Source organism: Pleurodeles waltl, chromosome 2_2, assembly GCF_031143425.1.
Source record: "Pleurodeles waltl isolate 20211129_DDA chromosome 2_2, aPleWal1.hap1.20221129, whole genome shotgun sequence".
Taxonomy (NCBI): Eukaryota; Metazoa; Chordata; class Amphibia; order Caudata; family Salamandridae; genus Pleurodeles; species Pleurodeles waltl.
The window spans coordinates 1,099,274,327-1,099,297,251 of NC_090439.1; positions in this window are offsets into that span (position 1 = coordinate 1,099,274,327).

Consider the following 22,925-nt stretch of genomic DNA (forward strand, 5'->3'; position numbering starts at 1 on the left):
CCACAGCGTTGACCCTGTCGACTATTCTGCCCCATAGCTCCATCTTCCTGGCAATGGACGTGTGCTGCACCTGTGTTCCGAATAGCTGTGGCTCTACCCGTACGATTTCCTCCACCATGACCCTGAGTTCATCCTCAGAAAACCTGGGGTGTCTTTGCGGTGCCATGGGGTGGTGTAGGTGATGGGTGGGGTGGATTGTGTGGTGCTATGTGTGGTGATGTGTATTGGTGTGTTGTGTGAAGTGTGTGGTAATATTGCTGGGTGATGGTAATATGCGCGTCTGGGTGCTCGGTTCTCTGTTTCTCTCTGCGTGGTCCCGATTCTCTAGGAGTGGGGGTTTGTGTGTGATGTGGGTGTGTGTTTTATATTGTGTTGGGTGTGTGGGAGTGCTGTTTGTATGTGTATCTGGTGTGTGTATTTTGAATTGTCCAATGTGGCAGTGTTTTGTCGATGTGTGTGTATTTTGAGCCCGGCGGTGTGTACCGCCAATGGAATACCGCGTTTGAAAGACCACCGCGTGGATTCGTGTGTCGTGATAGTGTGGGCGTATTTCTGTTGCCGTGACGGTGTCGGTTTGGTTATCGCCAATTTATCGCTGGCCTTTGGTGTGGCGGACGTTTGTGGGTGTCTGTATTTTGGCGGATTACGTGTTGTGGGTCAGAATGACCGTGGCGGTTTACCGCGGCGGTATGTTGGCGGTCTTCTGACAGCGGTATGCGCTTTTTACCGCCAATGTTGGAATGACCCCCATTGTGACCATTCTTTCCCACATAGTTCAGTAAGGCAATCACATCATACTTGCACCCGTCCCTTGTTTTGGAAGCAATCAGCAAGTCATCAATTTACTGCACCAATGCTGATTGGAAAGGCAATTCCAATGACTCTAAATTCTTTTTCAAGATCTGAATAAATATGGAAGTTGACTCTACACACCCTTGAGGAATTCTGCACCAACAATAAACTCGATCCAAAAATTTGAAACAAAAGAGAAATTTGCTATCCTCACGAAGAGGCACTGAAAAGAAGGCTTGCGACAATTCAATGACAGTGAACAACTCAGCCTCACATGGAATCTGAAACATTATCACAGCTGGATTTGGCACCATGGGGCAACATTTGACCACATTCTCATTTATTTTTCTCAAATCCTGGACAATTCGAACTTTCTCACAGGGCTTTTGTGAATCCATTAAGGGTGAATTACATGGGCTGCTCAATACTTCCTACCAAACCCCTTGCTTTACAAAGGCAGCAATTGTCTGGTCGACCTTCATAAGGACATCTTGCAGCATGTGGTACTGTGGAAGTTGAGGGAAAACTGCATTCGGTTTTATAGTAACTTTAACTGTCTCAACTCCCTTTATCAGACCTAATTATTTTCCTGTCAAATCCCACACTTTCTCTGTAACCGTTCCCTGCAAATCAGGATGAAGGTCCTTCACTGTGAACACCAGGACACATTTAATCAGAGGGTACTACTCATTTGTAGTTGCACCTTCTAACTCTGGGGCTTGGTCATCTTCATCATCATTATTCGTCTGACTCTCAATTCCATCATTTGAACACGTAATCGAACATTTCATTTTACACAGCAAGCCTCCTACCAGTAGGGGTACCGGACTTGAATCGCAGACTACGAATTTGTGCAATCCCTGAAAGTTGCTATTTTTAACCTGAACTGGCTCTGTAATCGGGTTGGTCAAATACTGATTCACTACTCCTACAATCTGAACTGTTTTACCTGAAAGGGGCAAGTTTGGAACTTCTGCACTTCTCAGGGTAGAGCGTGTAGCTCCCGTGTCAACCAAGAAGGAAACTCTGTGACCCATAACCTTTCCCTTCATATAGGGACCTCTGATCCACTTCTAAGGAAGTTGCAAGCACACATGGCTCCTCATCTGAACTGTCTCTCATCCAATCATCATTTATTCTGTGCTCGCTGTGTAACGGGTATTGGTGCACTGTGTTATTACTTTGGTTAATCCTCTGACCTGTGACCTGTTGAGAAAGCATCATCTGTTGCGGTTCCATTGGGGCGTGAGGTATTTTAATTTGCTGTCTAGGTACCATGGGAACCTGCTGTTGCATTGGCTGCATCTATGTCATCTGTACACATGGCATTTGCACCTGCTGCATGGTTTGAAAATTCTGCCCTTGGCTCACATTATTTAGAAAATTTGGATTAGGACCTCTCACTCTCGGCCCTCTCATGTTCTAGAACGAATTGATGTCATAACTTTGCTGAACGACACTTTCCTGCACCATCATCGGACACTCCCATTTCCAATGTCCAACGGCTCCGCAAACGTCACCTAGCAACACTTTCTTCATTCCCTGCACATCATTCTGAACTCCTATGGTACTCAAATCTGGACCACAATTCACATTATCTCCAAGGCCTCTACCTCTCATCTGGGGCTGAAACATCATGTTGCCCTGCTGCTGCTGCAGTAACTGTTGTGGAAAATTCCCTTGCATGCCTGTTTGAGCAGCTTTAATCCACATCACCATCGCCTTCTCTTTCAGCTTTCTCTGCTTAAACTCAATCTCATCACTGCAGTACTTTGCATACTGCAACACCTCATCAATTGGCTTTGCTTGCCAGCAAATCAAGTGACTCTTACTCATCTGGCTAATTTCAGGTCTCAGACCTTCTACAAATCTGAACACAAAATGAATCATGTATTTCGCCTCAATGGTCTCTGTACCACTGTAATGCGTGAACGCCTGCAACAACCTCTCATAATACACATGTATCAACTCCTTTGCTTCCTGAGCTGTCCTGTCAATCCTCTGCCAATCAATATTATTGGGTGAAATTCTCGTTTTCAAAAATTCAATCACCTTATAGTAATATTTAATTACCTCAGGAGATAGTGCACCTGCATTTTTGTCTCTCTCTGGTTCGTTTGTTGGCCAATCTACAATCCTTTTACAATCTATCCACAGATTAGCTGGAACCACTATCTCTAGTAATGTGTTCAAGTCTTCCCACAGGCGCTTTGCAAGTTTCACAAACCTGTCTGTCTGCTGGTACCAATCTACTGGCTTCTCTCTCAATTTTGGATAATCATTTCTAAATTATAGAATGTCACTTCTGCTTCAAGGGACATGAATACAATTCCCTCCTGGAATCTCTCTCATTGGAAACATTTTGACTGGAGCTTGGCCTTGCTGCACACTTGCAGTTAGCTCCACAGAATCCCTTTTTCTTTTGTCTCTTTTCTTTACCTATCTGCCTTCCCACTTGTCTAACGCTCCCCAAGTCTGGGAACTTTAAAGCAATTCCTTAAAGTGTGCCTTCATTCCGGCAGATCTCATGTGTTCAAAATTTTTAGTTTCAAACTCGAATCTGTAACTCCTTTTCAGATGCTTTGTTTCCTCTATTTTTACACCGTATTTCTCTGACAGGTCTGCTAGTTTCTGATGCACATTGCTCACTTTCCTCGTAATCTTTGGGCACAAATATCTCAACTCTGCCTCTATGTAGGATTCTAACTTGTTCACACCCATAGTTCCCTCAATGAGTTCACCCGCTTCCATGCTTAGCCTAGCATAATTCAAACACTCCTATCACTTAGGAACACTCTGAGGGGTATTCAGCTTGTCTAACAATTCAGTCAACTGCTGAGCTGTCAACCCTTGCAACACAATGTTACTGGCTTGGACTGGTGGCATCTGCTGTGCAACTCATTCGGGGTCTGTGGTGCCAATAATTTCAAACTCTGGCTAACGTTTGACCCTACCATGGTATCTGGAAGTGGTACAAATGGACTGAGGTCTAACAATGATCTTGATCTGTCAAAAGTCTGTCCCACAAGAGAGTCTACCTGAGCATTTTCATTATGTCCTCCCCTCATTACATTCTGGGACATGGCACCCTGTTCACCTACAGTAGGTTTCTTTTGTGCAAAAAAGGGTACAGCTGGACCAACAGTAATAGGTAGCGATATAGCATATGGGGTTGGTCTGATACTTATGCTCTGGGGGAGAGTAGCAGCCATGTTCTGATTCATCATTGAAGACATATCAGACTGTGTCCCTGTTACTGGCGTGAATATTGGCATTACCTGCAGCGGCACTTGGGCCGTAAAATTGGAGCTGGTTCCGTCTGACCCAACATCGGTCTCAGGTAAACCTGTTCTGTAGGCACCAATAAATTCAAAATCATTTCCATAAGGGACACATCAGGGTAAATTCTCTGAACTCGTGACAGCTGCACCTGATTTTGCACTGCAGGTGTAGTAGGCACATTAAGACCACCCTGCATAGTATTCTGTGTCAGGCTAGCATTAACCTGCATCGGACTCATTGTCCTATTAACCTGTGACGGAGCTGTGGGATCAGCACTGGTGCTCGGACCACTCTCATGTGCTGCATATAGTGGTGGGGGATTTCTCAATAACTTTGTAATAAACTCATCATCATCCGATTCCTCCTCCACTGTTGAAGACTTTCTAGCCTCCCTACTTTCAGACGGACTTCTGTTAGTCATTCTAGTAGTTTTCCTTTCTTTCTTCTCATTGTCCTGCGTAATTGTCGGAAACAACTTAATTCTGTGCCAAGTCGCCATCCTCCAAACTCTCTGATCACTGTCCCACCTAGCCTCTGCTAAAGTCTTTTCTGCCTTTCTCATCCTACTCTCGAATTTTTGTTGCTGTTGCTGTCTGGCTACTAGCTCCCAAATCGCTAATACCTCAAACTGTGGTGGTCTCAGAAGGGGCTTCGATTCATATAGCACCATCATTAAATGCTCTAAAACCCTCAAATTGAATGTCCCATTTGTAGGAAAGGCTGAGTTCCCATCCTTTTCTGTTACTTGCTTTAGCCAAAGACATGGCGCAACACCCTTCTCTTCCATTATAATGTAAGCTGGTGCACCTTCTGGTGGTGTAGCCTCGCCTATACTTGTTGAAATATATGGATCTCCCCTGAAGGCACTTTTTAAAGCTTTGAAAAATTTAGGCCAATATTTATACTTTTTTAGCGCCGCATTTGCGCTGTTTTTTGACGCAAAATTGGCGCAAACTTTCAAAATACAATTGTATTTTGTAAGTTTGCGCCGTTTTGCGTCAAAAAACAACGCAAATGCAGTGCTTAAAAAGTATAAATATGGGCCTTAATCTTTTCAAACTTTTTGTTATTCAGACCAAATCAGAAAGTGACTTTTAATCCCAGAATTCCCTTCACCTACTTTCTGAACCAATTGCCTCTCACGGATGGCTGCCAATCCGTGTGCGACCCTTCTCACTAACTGACCTATCCCAGTGCAGCTCCAATGACGTCACACTCACACGTACTGCGGCTGACAAAGTCTTGCGGCTTGTCCTCCCCAAACTTTGATTCACACAAACTAATGCAAAAGTTGCGAGCACTAAATAAAAAACAAAAAACAAATCTGCTGGTTTACTACAGGAAAGGTATCACAATCTCTTCAGAAACTTTTTGCATTTTTCACTGACGGCTCTTCCCGCACTTACAGCTACTCCTTCTTTCTCAGTCTCCCAGATTCACAAGCAAAATTCAACCTGCAAATTTTACTCTCAACCGATCAGTGAATCTGTCCTGGTGCACACAGGACTCGCCAAATCACAGTCGAAATTTTCTTTCACTCACTTTGACTCACACTCTGACTTGTCAACCATGCCCGATCGACCTACTCAACCAGACAAATTATAACATGAACCCAAGTGTCTCATACACTTTTCAATATACTCTGGAGTCTTAGACCACGCAGGACCCATACATCAACAACCACGTGGACAATATTTTTGTAAGCACAAAGCGCCACAAACGTGAAGTTTGTCGACTTCCATACTCTCACACTGCGGAGTGCACACACTCCTAAAACTTCATTTGGAGTATGCAAACTCCCTAAACCCTCACAAACCTCACAATTCACCTGTGATTTGCATAAGCTGTTCAAGTGCAACCTACTTCATTTACACTGTCACTAGAGCGCCGAGAACATCCTCAAAAAACCTTTAGCAAGATCAGAGATTCTGGGAAAGTAATTTCTGGGCCTAAGGGAACATTTTCTCTCCTATTATCATCATTGAAAAATAAAATCCAAATCTCAGTAATATTGAACTCTCAAAGGACCAAATCATCAAGCTACCATCATCTCTGGGAACACCTACAACAAGCTCTTAGGGAGACAAACCATCAGTCTGTGCCATCTTCTCTGTACCGGACGTCTATAGTGAGCTTCTCCGGAGACAAACCTTTTACCTCTGTTACTATCTCTGGACATCTATGATGGGCTCTTAAGGAAACTAACCTTCACCTCTGTTACTATCTCTGGACGTCTATGATGGGCTGTTAAGGAGACTAACCATCAGCTCTGCTACCATCACTGTTAGCGCGTCTGACCTTAATAAGTAAATTTACAAGGGGACGCAGATAGGTCAATTAACCTTTTGACTCGCAATTAAGATGTCCCACCATAATTCCTGTACATGCAGATCAATAATCAATAACCACTACACAGTATCAATAATCAACAATAATCAATAACAATAATAGTCAATAGAGTCAGTAATTCTCACGCACATGAGCCATGAATAACCACACCTTTTAGTAAAAGGTAAAATATTTATTTCCTTATATAAACAATGCTGAAGCCATGTAAATGAATCTCAAAATCAAATGATATTCATACAGAAACAATACTGGCTGTCCAAAGCGACAGGAAAACATAATCAAATCAAAGCTTGGACTATTACACATACTAAGGTTTCAGTACAACTTAATTACAAGAACAATCTGAAACAAGATCACATAAAAGTAGATTCAGCAAAGAAACTCATCAAGCATGATTTCCTATTAGCAGATTTTCATTAGTGAGGATCCTTAACTAACACTAGATTAGCATCAGCATGTTGGGCCTTATGCAAAACAATTTAGTAACACGAATTTGGAAAAACATCTACCTATGGCTCTATCAAAACAATGCAGTTGGTATCTAGAAAGAAAAAGCAAATATGCATAACAGACATATAGGTATGATTTATACCTCGCCTCAATTGGATCAGCAACACAAGATATACTTTGTCATTGGGACATCAGTAGATCAACAAGGCATCAGGATTCAGCATCAAAGTTCAGAAAACACAAAGGTGGTCATTACAACCTTGGCGGACGGTGTTAAAGCGGCGGTAAAACCGCCAACAGGCCGGCGGGAAAAAAATTGGAATCATGACCGTGGCGGAAACCGCCAACATAGACAGCCACTTTAACACTCCGACCGCCAAGGCGGTACAAACAAACACTGCGGGGGTAACTGCCAACAGACAGGTGGAGGACAATGTACCGCCCACAGAATTACAACAGTCCAATCCGCCACCTTTTCCGGGGCGGATTCACTGCGAACAAAAACACGTCGGAAACAGGACTTGGAAGGGAAAACGCTCACCTCTTCACAACCCACAAGGAATCAGGACGCCATGGAACCAGAGCTCCAGATACTGCCAGCCTTTATCTTCCTGCTTCTCTACCAGGAACAACAAAGACGGCGGCGAAGACGGCGGTGAGTACTGCACCTATGACACAGGGGAGGGGGGAGTGAAAAGAGAGTGACACACACACGCAGCACGCAACACCCCCACCCTCACCCCCGACAACACACACACTAATACATCATGATACATTACAGTTACACCCCCAACCCCCCTGGAACAATGCAAGGACAAAAGGAAATGAGTTGAATGATTGTAATATATTCAAATACATGAATCAAAAATATATACATATATAAAGATATTCACACTATAAACAAATATATACACCAAGAATACAAGTCCAAGGGATTCCACCATCATAGTCCATGGACCACTGGGTCCAAAATGCATGGGCGAGGCCCACACTCAATACCTGATCAAGACGGAGAGAACACTGCTGGGGCATCAGATAGAAATAAAAGAGGCACCTCAGGGGGAAGGGAAGGGGGGGCACCTCAGCTGGATGAGTGCACGATGCAAGATCCACAAGGGGGCTCCATGCCCAGTGCTTTATCCTGGGGAGTGCAAAGCCGCAGTCTCTCAAGTCTCTCCAGTGGGTGGGTTGCCCACTGCTTTATCCTGGGGAGTGCAAAGCCACAGTCTCTCAAGTCTCTCCAGTGGGTAGTTTGCCCACTGAATTATCCTGGGGAGTGCAACGCCACAGTCTCTCAAGTCTCTCCAGTGGGTGGGTTGCCCACTACTTTATCCTGGGGAGTGCAAAGCCACAGTCCCTAAAGTCTTTTCAGTGGGTGGTTTGCCCACTGCTTTATCCAGGGGAGTGCAAAGCCACAGTCTCTGAAGTCTCTACAGTGGGTGGGTTGCCCACTGCTTTATCCTGGGAAGTGCAAAGCCACAGCCTCTTAAGTCTCTACAGTGGGTGGGTTGCCCACTGCTTTATCCTGGGGAGTGCAAAGCCACAGTCTCTCAAGTGGATAACAGTCTCCACTGGTTCTGGGGAGGGCTTTGTGCCCAGAGTGCTTCATCCTGCCAAGGACTGAGGTAGTGGATGTCATTCTCCACTGGTTCTGGAGGGGGCTTTGTGCCCAGAGTGCTTCATCCTGCCAAGGACTGAGGTAGTGGATGTCATTCTCCACTGGTTCTGGAGGGGGCTTTGTGCCCAGAGTGCTTCATCCTGCCAAGGACTGAGGTAGTAGATGTCATTCTCCACTGGTTCCGGTGGGGGCTTTGTGCCCAGCGTGCTTCATCCTGCCAAGGGCTGAGGTAGTGGATGCCTTTCTCCACTGGTTCCGGAGGGGGCTTTGTGCCCAGAGTGCTTCATCCTGCCAAGGGCTGAGGTAGTGGATGTCATTCTCCACTGGTTCCGGAGGGGGCTTTGTGCCCAGAGTGCTTTATCCTGCCAAGGACTGAGGTAGTGGATGCCTTTCTCCACTGGGTCTGGAGGGGGATTTGTGCCCAGAGTGCTTCACCCTGCTCGTGGCGGCCTCAGTAGCATCGGAATCTTTGGCGCTCACTGGCCTGCGGTGCTTGTTGCAGAGGTGTCCTGTTCAGCGTTGCTGGTGGCGGCGGTGTCCTTGGTAGTGGTGCTGGTGGCGGCGGTGTCTGTTCAGTGGTGCTGGTGGCGACGGTGTCCTTGGCAGCAGTGCTGGTGGTGACGGTGTGCTGGTGGTGACGGTGTCCTTGGCAGTGGTGCTGGTGGTGGCGCTGTCCTTGGCAGCGGTGCTGGTGGCGGCGGTGTCCTGTTCAGCGGTGCTGGTGGTGGCAGTGTCCTTGGCAGTGGTGCTGGTGGTGGCGGTGTCCTTGGCAGCGGTTCTGGTGGCGGCGGTGTCCTGTTCAGCGGTGCTGGTGGCGGCGGTGTCCTTGGCAGCAGTGCTCGTGGCGGCGGTGTCCTTGGCAGCGGTGCTTGTTGCGGTCTTGTCCGCCGTGCATGTTTTCCCAGACTTGCCGGTTTTACTGTGCCCCTTCCCCACCTTGGATGGTGGCGCAGCTGTCTCCACACTCCCAACTGTACCCCTGGGAGCGGCTTTGGTGGCAGATTTTTTTCCTCTCTCCCGCCGGGCACTAGACAACTTTTTATGCTTTTGAGGTGGAGGACTGTCCGTGCTCTGGCTCCTTGCCACACTGGCTACCCTGCTGCCTGGCGCACTCCAGAAGCTGGTTACTACTAGCACCACTGTTCCTGCAGATGTTGTGGCTGAGGCACTGGGTTGGGACCTGGAGAGGCGGGCCATAGGAGACTGAAGGGGTGGGGGAGGTGAGGGAAAGAGGTCAAGGTTGGACAGGAAAAGTTTTTTGGGCACACTGGGACAGGTAGATGGAGGGGATTTGGGAGTTGCTGACTTTGGGTGAAGGTGCATGGGCTGGAGGCTCTCGTGAGGCGGATGGCTGTTTGGTGGGTGTGTGGCTGCGTTTGTGTACCTTGGGAGGTGGGCTCACAGACACACTGGGAGAGGACACAGGGGATGTGTGAATGGTAGTAGGGGTGGTGCGTGCACGTGATCGGGGTGTGGTGGTGGGTGTGCTGGTGATGGAGGTAGTGGCTGACGATGTAGTGCATGCAGGTGTGAGTGGAGACGAGACAGGGAGGGAGGAGGGAGACGAGGAGGAGGGGTACACAGTGGAGGCAGTGGATGTTGGTATGTCTGCATGTGTATGATGCTTGCGTGAGTGCTTGTGGGATGTGTGGTGCTTATGTTTGCCTGAGCTTCCCTTGTGTGTTGACGTGTGTGCATGCTGGTCTGATAGTGTGCTTGGCATAGGCTGAGGTACAAGGGTTTGGGTCTGGGTGGAGGAAGTTGGAGGGGGGAGGCTAGAGACAGGGACAATGTGTGCCATCAGTGCTGAGGCCAGAGTCTGAAAAGCTCGCTGTTGGGCTGCCTGCCCAGAATGAATGCCCTCCAGGTATGCATTGGTTTGTTGCAACTGCCTCTCTACACCCTGGATGGCATTCAAAATGGTAGACTGCCCAAAAGTGAAGGACCTGAGAAAGTCAATGGCCTCCTCACTGAGGGCAGCAGGGGTGACAGGGGCAGGGCCTGAGGTGCCTGGGGCGAAGGAGATGCCCACACTCCTGGGTGAGCTGCCACGGGGCAAATGCTGAGGGGCTGCTGGGAGGGCGGTGCTGGTAGGGGGAGCTCCCATCAGAGAAGGAGTGCGTATTGCTGGTCTCAGCTCCTGTCCCCGCCGTGGAGCTCCCCTCGCCCTCCGTCCCACTGGTGAATTCAGACTCTGTTGTGTGGCCCTACAGGGCCATGTGGGATGCAGCTCCCTCCTGCTCCGGTGCCACTGCTCCTCTGCCTGATGATGCTAATGCACAGAAGAACATGGAGACCACAAAAAGGGGGGGGTAAGACAGAAGAAAGACATGTTGAGTGCATGCAATACCGCTACCGTTGGCGGACACTACAGACACAGAAGCCCCATGCACTACGCTGTGCACTTGGAGTTCCCTAATCAATCACATGGACATGGGATGCAAGGCTATGCCTGATTGCTGCACACACGGATGTCACAAGAGCCTGAAAAGTGTAGTTGGCTCTGTACACAGGTGGGGTGGGGTGCCATGTGTGTGTATTTTGAGCGGTTGAAAGACCGCCACGTGGATTCGTGGGTCGTGATAGTGTGGGCGTATTCCTGTTGGCGTGACAGTGGAGGTTTTGTTATCGCCAGTTTATCACTGACCTTTGGTGTGGCGGACTTGTGTGGGTGTCTGGATTTTGGCAGATTCCGAGCTATGGGTCATAATGACAGTGGCGGGATTCCGCGGCCGCAGTGGTGTGTTGGCGGTCTTCTGCATGGCGGTAAGCGGCTTTTACCGCCAATGATGTAATGACCCCCAAAGTCTTTAAGCATTAAAGTTAAGCATATCTCTTGTCAAGACACACAAGAAAATATTGACCTTTCAGCCAGCAAGAAAATCGGTAATGGGCTAATGGCAAATACCAAATGCAAAATGCTAAAATCAAAAATGCATAATGCTGGTTTCTTCTCAGTGGAGTCTTGTTAAGTCAAATTCACTAAAACTATTTCCCAAATCCCTATTGGTCAAGGGATTGCATGTTCACACTTTGTCTAATAAAACTAAAACTTCAAATATATGAATCCTACTACTACTCCGTTCACATGTCACTGATTGGTTGTCCTGCAATGTCCTCATCATTCAGCTCGTCAGGCAACAATATTGTTGCAGCTTCTACTCCAGTCAGTCCATTGTTCTTCTCCTGAGAAAGTCAGTCTTACACACATAAGGTTACATTTAGCAAGAACAGCATCTTCTAGCAGTCGGTTCTCATGAGAAAAGATTCTCAGCCGTGAGCACATTTACACAATACAATGGAAAATCACAGTTTAACTCTCTAGGACAGCCATTTCTTAATCGTTAGGAAATACAGCTTGACATGAGGCCTGGCAAGTAGGTCAAGACCTTCGCTAAGTTAAGGCCTACAATTAATAAAGCTAATACATAATGCATAACCTTTGATATGGCATATTACCACATTAGTCAAACATATGCTCAACATTTCATAGTATTAGACTATTAATATGTACACTTTGTAAACATTGGCGGCCACTCCTCGTAATCACATTTTTAAATGTGTGCATTATTTTTCTATGTTATTATATTTTCTACACAAATCCATTATTCAGAATACATGAATACTCAATAATAATGTTTATTAAAACACCTGCGCTAGCAGTCAAATGTCCCCATTTGGAATTCTATCTTAGAAGCCACGCCTCCTCTGTTTGGTAAATCAGTGGAATCAGGCACCCTTATCGTAGACTCATGGGTAAATCCTCTCTGGGCACCTTAATTCCTATTGCTGATATAAAACAAAATAGAACCCTGCCGCCATTCCCATTGTATAATGACTCCCTGTATGGAAACAAAAAGTCCTGCAGATGCCTAAAAAGAGCATGGCGCAAAACTTTACAGTAACAAGGCTAAGCCTCGTTTTACCCGGATAAAATAACCTGGTCCCAAAAGCTGCCCTAAAACACTTTTCCAGGTAGTTAAAGCACTTTCTGATCCCAAAAACATTGCTCCAGTAACCCCCCTCTCAGAATTACAGTGTGATGAGTTATCTGACATTTTCGTAAGAAAAGTGGCTGACCTTCAGGCCGCTTTTTCCAAAACAACGGTGGCTGGCATTCAAGTAATTCGATCCACTGCGTCTACCACTCTTGATATGGTTAATCCCATATATATGCCTTGTTAGAAATGGTGTTTCTGGTTGTCAGAGTATGCCCCCTGTACAAGCAGGAACCACCACTCCAATCAAGGTAAGCTAGATACACACATAGAGATATCCTGTGCTTACCTCCTGGAGCTTGGCACACGCAGTCGGGATTATCTAAAGCGGAATGTGTAAGGTATTTGTGCAACACAGACACACGGTATCACAATGAAAACACCACAAAAATATTCCACACAGGTTTAGAAAAATTGAAAATATTTATCTGAGTGAAACAAGGTCAAACTGCAAAAAATCCAATCAGTAGAAGTTGAGGTTTGAATTTTTAAAGAAAAAAACATAAATAGTGCTTAGAAGTCAATAGCGCGGAAAGGTTATTTAAGGTTGCGCTAGACTGGGGTAGATCAAAAGTTCAGGCTGACCATGATGGACGATAGGCTGGCTACAGGACTCATGCAGAGCTGCTGAAAACAGTACCTTGGAAAGAGCAAGTGTCAGTGTCGAAGGCTTGATGCATCGGCTCTGATCCACGCAGTCGAGTAGATGCGTTAGCATGAAGACTCACAGTCTGGTCCTGCGTTGGCATCAGACCTCTCTTGATGCAGGTGATGCATCATCGGCGACCCACGCGGACCGTGGTCATCGAGCAATCTGGCTATGGAGCTGCTGTCATCGAGTAGCCACTGCGTTGGTGTAGAAGGGCGATGTGCTGACTCAGATTAGCGCAAAGTCCCAGATGCATCAATGTCAAGGAAGAAAAAGCTGCAGAAACCTGTTTCTGAGGCCCAGGACTGAATTGGCACTTCAGGCAAGGGTAGCTCAGCAAAGCAGTGAAGTAGTTGCTTCCATGATCTATGTTCCATGTACTTAATATTGGGCACAACTCATCCCCGTTGGACTATCTCAGCGTCGAGCTGTAATTGACCAGGAAAAAAAACCTCTAGAACAGCCACGTTTTCAATAATTGTTTTAAATTGCTAAAATTGAGATGGGAATGGATAAGGAGAGGAAGAACATTCCAATGAAAGGGGGCTAAGTAAGAAAAAGTCCTACCCACAAACCTAACAGTAGGAATGTGAAGGATCTGCAGCAAAGCTTTATTAGAAGATGTAGCTGCCTAATAGGCCTATAGCTCTTTAGTTTGTGCTGCAAGTCCAAGGGCCAGGACTGATACAAGGCCTTGTGGTTTAAGCAGCACAGTTTAAAGACTGCACATTTTTTATTGCCAACCATTGCAATGTTTTGAGGATAGGAGCTGACAATGACTGGGCTGGCATATTGCATATTAATCTGACAGCAGCATTTCACCCCACCTGTAGTTTGGCGACCAGCGAGGTATTAGCAGCCGCCAACAATGTGTTGCTGTGATCCAGGCAACCTGTGATCAGTGCCTGGACTAGCATTTTCCTGGAGGTGGGAGGTAACCCAGGGAAGACCTTCTTTAGCAAAGTACATTGTGGCAAGGCACATGTCACATGTGTTGACCTGCTTCCTGATGGATAGCTCCTGATCAGTTTTTACTCCTAAGTTCTTCTCTACCTGCTTAGGAAGAGGAGCAGGACCGAGGATGGGGAGTCACCAATCTGGTGACCACAGTTCCAATGCTTTCCCAAACAATATGATCTCAGATTTGTCACTATTTAACTGGAGGAAATTAGAAGTCATCCAGTTAGCGATTTCTTTCATACATTGCTTAAATTGCTGCTGCACCTGGCTTGGCTCTGGTCTGAAGGTAATAAGCTGCTGAGTGTCGTCAAGATTATACACAAACTCCTCTCCATGGGGCCTCACAACATGGGGAAAAGAGGCCACATGTAATCTGAATAGTGTGGGGCTTAAACAAGAGCCTTGGGGGACTCCTTTATCCACTGATAACTTCGTAGATTTAAAAGGTCCCAAATGGTCTTGTTGGGAGCGATTGTTGAGAAAATCTCTTAGCCACATCAGAGCCCTTCCACAGATACCTGCTTCATGTAATCTGTTGATAAGAATGGAGTGTCAGATGCTGCAGATAGATCCAAAAGGACCTGGGTCAAGTGCCATATGGATGCTGTCCATGAGAGCTGCCAGTGCATCTTCATACTGTGTAGCGCACAAAAGCCTGACTGTGAGGGATGTAAGATCATATTTTCCCCTAAAAAGTACGTTAATTGTTTGAGGTCATGGCTTTCTACAATTCTACCAACCAGGGGAAATAGCAAATTTCCAAGCAGGGGAAATAGCAAATGTTTATTTTATTTTCAAAAAAGTTGGCAATCAAATCACAAAGATTCTGAGTCTCAAGGATAGAAGTAGAACAGGCACAAGGTTTCAAGAAGTTATTTAGCATGTTATGTAGTGCCTTTTAGAATTTCCCGGAAATGTAATTTTAAAGATGATGTAACTTTTCCTGTTTTATTTAATCTGTTTATGGTAGCTTCAGAGCATCTCTCGATATGCTGGTTTATCGATAAAGAATTTAGCAACTTGCCAAAGCCTTTCTAGTCGCTCAAAAGTTAGTTTTTCTTGGCGTAATTCTTTTGAATACAATGGTGCCTAGTTCCTACAAACCAAAGAGCACTGAAATTTCTTAAGAAGGGCTAGTTGATCAAAGGTGGTTATTAAAGACTTGTGATGAGCTTCTAACACTTTGGCCCTCATTACGAGTCTGGCGGTCGCATGACCACCAGACTAGCAGTGGCGGTCCCACTGTGTTAGAAATGGGGTCTTTGGTTGGCAGTCAGGTTACCCCCTGTCCAAGCAAGGACCCTCACTCTGGTCAGTGCAAGTCACACACACTCCAAATTATCCTGTGCCCACCCTCTCGTAGCTTGGCACTGAGCAGTCAGGCTTAACCTAGAAGGCAATTTGTAAAGTATTTGTGCAATAAATCATGCAATAGCACAGTATAAACACCACACAAAATACACCACACATTGTTTAGAAAAATATAGAATATTTATCTGAGTAGAATAAGGTTAAAACGATCAAGATTTGATTAGTACAAGTTGAAATTCGACTTTTGTGATGATAGAGTCTTTAGTTCCTAAAAAGCAATTAGTGTCTATTTGAAGCACAAAGTACCTGGTTTGCGTCTAAATTATCTGCTAGGGACCGCAGAGGAGGAGATGTGTGGAAAACTGGGAGGTGTGCTTTGGTTTCTCCGGGCACACACAGACGATCTGTCAATATTTTCCATGCAGCAAGGGCCTTGTGTCGATTTCCGGTGCGCCGACTTGGATTCTTTTCAGTTGCGTGGTATTTGGACGCCCCAGGGATGATGCACAGAAAATCATGGGTGTGCAGGACAAAGTCACAGGAGCTGCATAGATTCGGTGAGCGATGCGGCGAAATTTGTGTCACACGGCAGGCACTGCGTCGATTCTCCTCCCAGGAAGTCGGGCTGCGTTGTTTTGGGTCAGCGTTGCGTCGATCCAGTGGGCCGTGCGTCGAAGTTCCGGTCGCAATGCTGTGGCTGTGTCGATCTCCACTCGGGGAGCCGGGCTGCGTCATTCCGGTTCGGCGTGCCATGATTTTCTCACTGCAGGTCAGGCTGCGCGTTGATTCCAGCAGGCTGTGTGTCGATTTTCGCTGCACACGGAGTTCTTTGCAGAAATGAAGTCTTTTTGGCCCTGAGTCTTCAGGAAATAGGAGGCAAGCTCAATCCAAGCCCTTGGAGAGCACTTCTCAGCAGAGCCAGAGGGCAGCAAGGCAGCAGAGCAACAGCAAGGCAGCAGTCATTTTCAGCAAAGCAGTCAGGTGAGTCCTTTGGGCAGCCAGGTAGCTTCTCTTAGCAGGTTGCAGGTTCTGGTTCAGAGTTCCTTTCCTAGTAGGTATCTTGTCAAGAAGTGTCTGAGTTGGTAGGGTCAGAGGCCCTGTTTAAATACCCAAATGTGCCTATGAAGTGGAGGACACTTCAAAGAGTGGCTTAGAAGTGCACAAGGTCCCCTTTCAGTTCCATCCTATCTGCCGGGGTCCCAGTAGGGGGTTTGTAAGTCCATTGTGTGAGGGCAGCCAACTGTCCTTTGACATATAAGTGTCAGACCATCCACCCTCCCAGCCCAGGAAAACCCATTCGGTATGCAAGTGGGTGCAGGTGTGACTGAGCATCCTGTGTTTGGGGATGTCTGTGTCAAACGCACACGGGAGCTGTCCACTAACCCAGCCAGATGTGGATTGTGAGGCACAGAAGAATTTAAGTGCAGAGAAATGCTCACTTTCTAAAAGTGGCATTTCTAAAATAGTAATATTAAATCCAACTTCACCAGTCAGCAGGATTTTGTATTACCATTCTGGCCATACTAAATATGACCTTGTTACTCCTTTCATATCAGAATCTACCACTCAAATAGAATATGAGAGTAGCCCTAATGTTAGCCTATGAAAGGTGCAGGCTTCACAGCAGTGTAAAACGAATTTAGAAACTTTACACTACCAGGACATATGAAATGCACAGATACATGTCCTGCCTTTTCCCTACATAGCATCCTGCCCTATGGGTTACCTAGGGCCTACCTTAGGGGTGATTTCTATGTAGAAGGGGGGAGTTGAAGGCTTGGCAAGTATTTTTAAATGCCGAAACTGCACCCACAGGCCTTGCAATGGCAGGCCTGAGACATGGTTAGGGGGCTATTTATGTGGGTGGCACAATCTGTGCTGCAGGCCCACTAGTAGGATTTAATCCTCAGGCCCTGGGCACATAGTGCACTTTTACTAGGGACGTATAAATAAATTAAATAGGCCAATTGGATATGAGCCAATATCACAATTTTTTAATGGAGAGAGCAGAAGCACTTTAGCACTGGTTAGCAGTGGTAAAGTGTGCAGAGTCTTAAAACCAGCAAAAACAGTGTCAAAAAGTGGAGGGAGGCAGGCAAAACATTAGGGGACCAACCTAAGGCTGTTAAGTCTAACACACCGCCAAGAGGCTGGCAGTGTGACTGCCACATTATGACTGTGGAGGAGCCGCCACAGTCGACCACCGACACCACCAGGATTCTTCAAGCCTGCAGCCTGGTGGTCCCGGTGGTTTTCATCCTCCAGGGCAGCGCTGCTTGCACCACCGCACTGGGGATTAGGAGTATTCATACCACCAGCCTTTCCATGGCAGTTTACACCGCCAAGGAAAGGCTGGTGGAATGGAAGCGTCAGGGTCCCCTACATGGGCAGTGCAGGGGCCCCTATGCACAGCCCCGTCGCACATTCCACTGCCAGAATTACGGGCAGTGGAATGCGTGACAGGTGCTTCTGCGCCTGCCGCACTGCCACATTGGTGCGGACTCCATTAGGAGCTAGCGTCAATGTTACGCCCCTGTTCACCGCAGGGCCGGTGGCCAGAAACACTGTTTCCGCCCTCCAGCCCTGAGGTAACTCCTAATAGGGTAGGCGGGGTTCAAGCCGCACAGGCAGTCTGAAGGCAGGAAGAGTTTGGCGGGTGGCCTCTGCTGCCCGCCAAACTCGTAATGAGGGCCTTTGTCTATATCTGTAGTGGATGTCAGTGAGGCTTTATAAAAAGATTCCACAAAGGACTCAGTGGTCACCGCCTTCCATGAACGGTGTGACTTGCATACCTGTTCTTTGCATTTTTCCAGTTTCCAGTGCTGTGGAATAAAAATTTAATTAGATAGTGGTCTGATCACATAATCGGCATTGGACACTCAGGGCCTCATCCTGACCCTGGCGGACGGCAGAGGCCGTCCGCCAGGGTACCGCCGCTGAATGACCGCACCGCGGTCAAAAGACCGCGGCGGCCATTCAGACATTTCCTCTGGGCCGGCGGGCGCTCTCCAAAAGAGCGCCCGCCGGCCCAGAGGAAATGCCCCTGCAACGAGGACGCCGGCTCAGAATTGAGCCGGCGTAGTTGCAGGGGTGCGACGGGTGCAGTTGCACCCGTCGCGTATTTCAGTGTCTGCTAAGCAGACACTGAAATACTTTTCGGGGCCCTCTTACGGGGGCCCCGCGGCACCCCCTACCGCCATCCTGTTCATGGCGGGTTTCCCGCCATGAACAGGATGGCGGTAGGGGGTGTCAGAATCCCCATGGCGGTGGAGCGTGCTCCGCTGCCATGGAGGATTCCCACGAGCAGCGGAAAGTAGGCGGGAGACCGCCGACTTTCCGCTTCTGACCGCGGCTGAACCGCCGCGGTCAGAATGCTCGTGGGAGCAGCGCCAGCCTGTTGCCGGTGCTCCCGTGGTCGGTGGCCCTGACGGCCACCGGCCGCCAGGGTCAGAATGACCCCCACAGTAATTACTTCAGAACAGTCAGTCACGCAGAGTGGCAATCCTTTTAGCACACCAGTCCTTACTGGCAGAACTCTTCACAGGTCCAGTAGTGATCTCTCTTGGTAGGGTCAGAGCCCCAGTACTTATACCCAAATTTGACTTTGAAGTAGGGTTGACTTCAAAGCAGCTCCTTGCACTGATCCCCTTTTCATCACAGCCCTGGCTCCAGATTATCAGCAGCAAGTAATCTGCCCTTTGTATGGGACAGAGGACACTGTCTATTGAAGTGTATGTGTCAGCTCCCGCTATCTTTTCCTGCCAGGAAGAGCTATCAGAATGCAGATGAATGCAGATGAGTTCTCTGTGACATCCAGTCTTCCTGTGTTTGTGGCTGTATAGAGGGAATGCACAAATTTAACTGTCATATCCCCCAGACCTATATTGGAGAGAGGCTACAACGCACTCAAAGAGCAGGGAAATGCTCACTTTCTAAAAGTGACATTTCTAAAATAGTAATGTTAAATCCAATTTTACCAGTAAAGAGTATTTATCATTACCATTACAAAGATATGAAACATGATGCAGCTACTCCTTTCTGATCGGGAATTACAGCTTAAAGTTGTATTTAGGAATTCCCAATGCTGGCCTACGAGAAGAGTAGACCTCACAGTAGTGAAAAATGACATTATAAATTTTTTACTACCAGAACATGTAAAACAGAAACGTACCTGTCCTACCTTTTACTTACATAGCACCCTGCCCTATGGGCTGCCCAGGGCCTACCTTCTGGGTGACTTATAGGTAATAAAAGGGGAGTTTAAAGCTTGGCAAGGGAATTTAAATGCCAAGTCAAGGTGTCAGTGAAACTGCACACACAAGCTCTGCAATGCCATTCCTGAGACATGTTTAAGGGCTTGTGAAGTGTGTGGGACGATCAGTGCTGCAGGCCCTCTAGTAGCATATGATTTGGAGGCCCAGATTATTTGGTATGCCACTTTACAAGGGCCTTATAAGTAAATTAAACATGGCAATTGTGTATACACTAATGTTACCATGTTTAGGGGAGAAGCACATGCACTTTAGCACTGGTCAGCAGTGGTAAAGTGCTCAGAATACTAAAGTCAACAAAAAGATACAGCAGAAATGTGAGGCAGGTAATATGGTTGATGATAAACCACACAAAGGCTGACAGGTCTGACATGCCTTTGTTCACATCCCATCTTGCATCCACCATATCAGGCTCGCCACTGGGTCCTTGTCCCCCTTCAGTGCTCAGCAAGCTTATCCATCTTCTCCTGAAGCATTTCATCCAACTGCTGAATTTATCACTGGGAGAGGGTCCCCAAACCCTGGGAGGTTGCACTGGCCGCCCCTTTGCTGAAAAAACCTAATATGGATCCATTAGTTGGACAAATTACACACTCATATCTTTCCTGCCTACTCTGGCCAAGATGTTAGAAAAGTGCATAAATCAGCAACTTACATTTTACACAAAACTCAATGGCATACCTCATCCATCACAATCAGGTTTTAGGGCAGACCACAGCACGGAATTGGACCTCTCTCATGTTACTGAACACCTGAGGCATCAATTAGACACTGGTGGGTCTTCTACACTAATCCTTTTAGATCTTAGTGGAGCATTTGACATTGTAAATCACACCACACTCCTGCTAAGATTAGGGGAAATGGGTGTACAGGCCACTGCACTGTCCTGGTTAAGATCCTTCCTGCAAGATTGCACCCTTCAGGTCTACACACCCCAGCATAGGTCAAAATCTCATCCTTTAGCTTCAGAGGTACCTCAAGGATCCACCCTGAGCCTAATTCTCTTCAGTCTGTATGTGAGACCATTAGCCGAGGTTGTTGAAAACTGTGTTCTAACACTTTTTTCATTTCTGGATTACACCCAAATCACAGTATCTCTGTCTGCAAAGGACAATCAAGTGCACCTGCCTCTCATGTCTCATCATGAATGTCAACTCTCTAAAAATAAATGGAGACAAGACAGAGGTTTTGTTGATGGGCAACTCCCCCAACCTTTGGGGACCTCATTTGTGGCCCACGTCTATAGGTAGGTAATGCCCCCTTTCAAGTAATGGCGGTGAAAAATCTAGGAGCCTAGCTTGATGACAAACTAACCATGAGCCACCAAATCAACAAGGTGGTGGCCACTTCTTTTTGACATCCTGAAATGGCTCACACAACTTATTACCTGACTCCCTACCTCAGCCCAGAGAACTGTAGTCCAGGCTCTGGTTATTTCTAGGCAAGAACTATGGTAACATCCTTTACCTGGGTGTGGCAAAAGGCTTTCTCACATGCCTCCAGATAGTACAAAATGTAGATACCCAACTCCTGATCTATCCCCCTCATATCAATTCTACTGCCAGTGTACTTTTTAACCTGCACTGGATGACTAGTGAACGACTTGTTCAATTAAAGGATTTATGCTATATGCATAAACACCTATCGAACACTGGACCGCTCCATCTTAGATCCCTGTGCCTCTGTTTATGGGCTTTGTGCTGCAGGGCAGTGCAGCATGTCACCTTGCTGCACTTCCCTGCGCCACAAGGCAGCAGTTCACGGCATTTAAAATAATTCTGCACATTTATGTCCTTTCCTCTGTGCTGGTGCCCTTTAGGCAGCCTAGCACCAACACAGACACCATTGCACCATGTTGGAAAAGTGCCTGTGTTGCATGTAGGATTGTTTTTGTGCAGGAAGGAGCACCTTCCTACACAAAGCAATCCTAAGAGACTTGTTCCTATTTCTATGTGTGCTGCAAAACGCTTCCACATAGAAAGAGGAAAATATGAGGAGAAATAAGCATATTTCTCCTGGTTATGCCTCTCCTGGAGAGGCGTATATTTTTGGCGCATTCCCAGGTTTACAAGTTCTTGTAAATCTGGAAGCGTGTTAAAATCCATGGATGTTGCATGGGAACACAGCGATTTGCAGTGTGTTACATGACTTGAGATTTATGAAGCAATGCAGGGCCATACTCTTGCAGCATGTTGCATGGTGAAAGAGCGACACAAGCTGGTTCATAAATATAGCACTATTGTTCAGTTACTCACCCACGCTTTTGCTGCATTCAAGCCATCTTGAGCTGGCTGTGATTCCTGGAGTCTGAAAATAGCTTCAAGGAAGAAGAGCCTTTTCTTCCTTGAAGCTATTTCCTTTTCTTTCTTTTACCCTAAGTTCTGAAACACTTTATCATTAATACTGAAAGCATGCCACTTGCTCTCTACCTTGCTCAAACTGCTTAAAACTTGGCTGTTCCAACGCATTTAATATGCCCATTCTTGATTCTTCCCGGGCAGCTTCTTGCAGGACCTATGTTTTGTGATGAGCCCAGCACTGGGAAACGTTTCTTAGGTAGCCATGCACTTTAAAAATTACCCATAATAATAGTTATCTATTTGGGCATTTCAAGAGCGGCCAATAATGGTAGGACCTAAACTGCCCTGCCGCCAGATTAGCCACTGAGCACAGGACATATCCTTGATCTGGTGCTTAGACCTTCTGATTGGACTCAATCAACTTGTGGACCAATTTGAACTCCCTTGTAGGAAGCATTACCACACAAAGCTCAGTTGCTCAGGCTTATAACTCCCTTTAGGAGTAAATGGAGCCCCCTTGCTTTCATCCTGGGGTCCTGGCATAAAGATTCCCAGAGGAATGGCATGAAGCTGGGTTTCCTCTGGTGACTGCTTTTCTGCACAAAAATCTTTTGGGTCACCTGTAACTCCACTTGCATCACAAAAAGTGTACACAAAACATTGCAATACTTGCTATACCCACAGTCTTGCTCCATCTATGGCTTAGATATAGGAGTAAGAGGTAGGGTAGGTTAAAGGCGCCCACCAAAGATGCAAAGAGGGGAAAGCCAGGTGGGCCTGGGTATATAAGTGCCCTCTCACTGCCCACCACACCTAGGATGTGACCTCAGAAGACCCCAGGAGTCTATGAGCTAAACTTCTACACCCTAAGTAAGATGCCTGAGGTAGAGAGGGGTGGGAGAAGAGAAAAGGGAGCATGTGTGCAGGGCAGGGAAATGCGATGCT